This window comes from Ailuropoda melanoleuca, chromosome 6 (genome assembly GCF_002007445.2).
Source record: "Ailuropoda melanoleuca isolate Jingjing chromosome 6, ASM200744v2, whole genome shotgun sequence".
Lineage (NCBI taxonomy): Eukaryota > Metazoa > Chordata > Mammalia > Carnivora > Ursidae > Ailuropoda > Ailuropoda melanoleuca.
Window position 1 is genome coordinate 72,986,722 of NC_048223.1, and position 515 is coordinate 72,987,236.

The 515-nt window shown below is 67.8% G+C and overlaps 1 protein-coding gene across 1 annotated transcript in view; it reads left to right on the forward strand.

Moving 5' to 3' along the window:
• Nucleotides 1–6: 6 nt before the first annotated feature.
• STOX1 (storkhead box 1) overlaps nucleotides 7–515 on the forward strand; it is a 59,576-nt gene continuing 59,067 nt past the window's right edge. Inside the window, exon 1 of the mRNA XM_034662610.1 lies at nucleotides 7–74. The gene's annotated coding sequence lies outside the window, so the exon portion shown is untranslated. The remainder of the gene's footprint in view (nucleotides 75–515) is intronic.

Here is a 515-nt window from a genome sequence, read left to right on the forward strand (position 1 = left end):
CCTGCAGGTGCTGCGCGACGCCTGGTGCCGCCGGGCGCTGCGCCCCCCGCGCGGCTTCCGCATCCGGGCGGTGGGTGAGTGCGGGGCCCGGACGGGTGGGGCGTCCCGCGCCAGCCGCGGGGACCGAGTCCTGGCCGCCGGGGCGTGTGCGGCCCAGGCTCCGCTCGGAGGCCGCGGGAGCCGGGGGAAGAGGGGTGGGCGGCCACCTGACTGCTGGAGGAGGGCTGTCCTCCCAGGACTTTCCCGCCGGGACACTGAAGCTCAGGCCCCCGAGATACGTCTGGCCACTGCCTGGCGCCAACTCCAAGATGCCTCCATTTCTCAACTTCAGCCACTGGAGCCAACAGGTTCCTGGCCGAAGAAACTTTCTACTGAGAAAAGCGATGCCCTGGGGAGCCGGGGGCACCGGGACTGGGGTCAGGAGACAGGGGCCTCTGTCCCGGCACCATGGGGGCGCTTAGGAAAGGGGACTGCTGAACTGGTTGCTCCTTTTTTTTTTTTTTTTTTTAATTCCA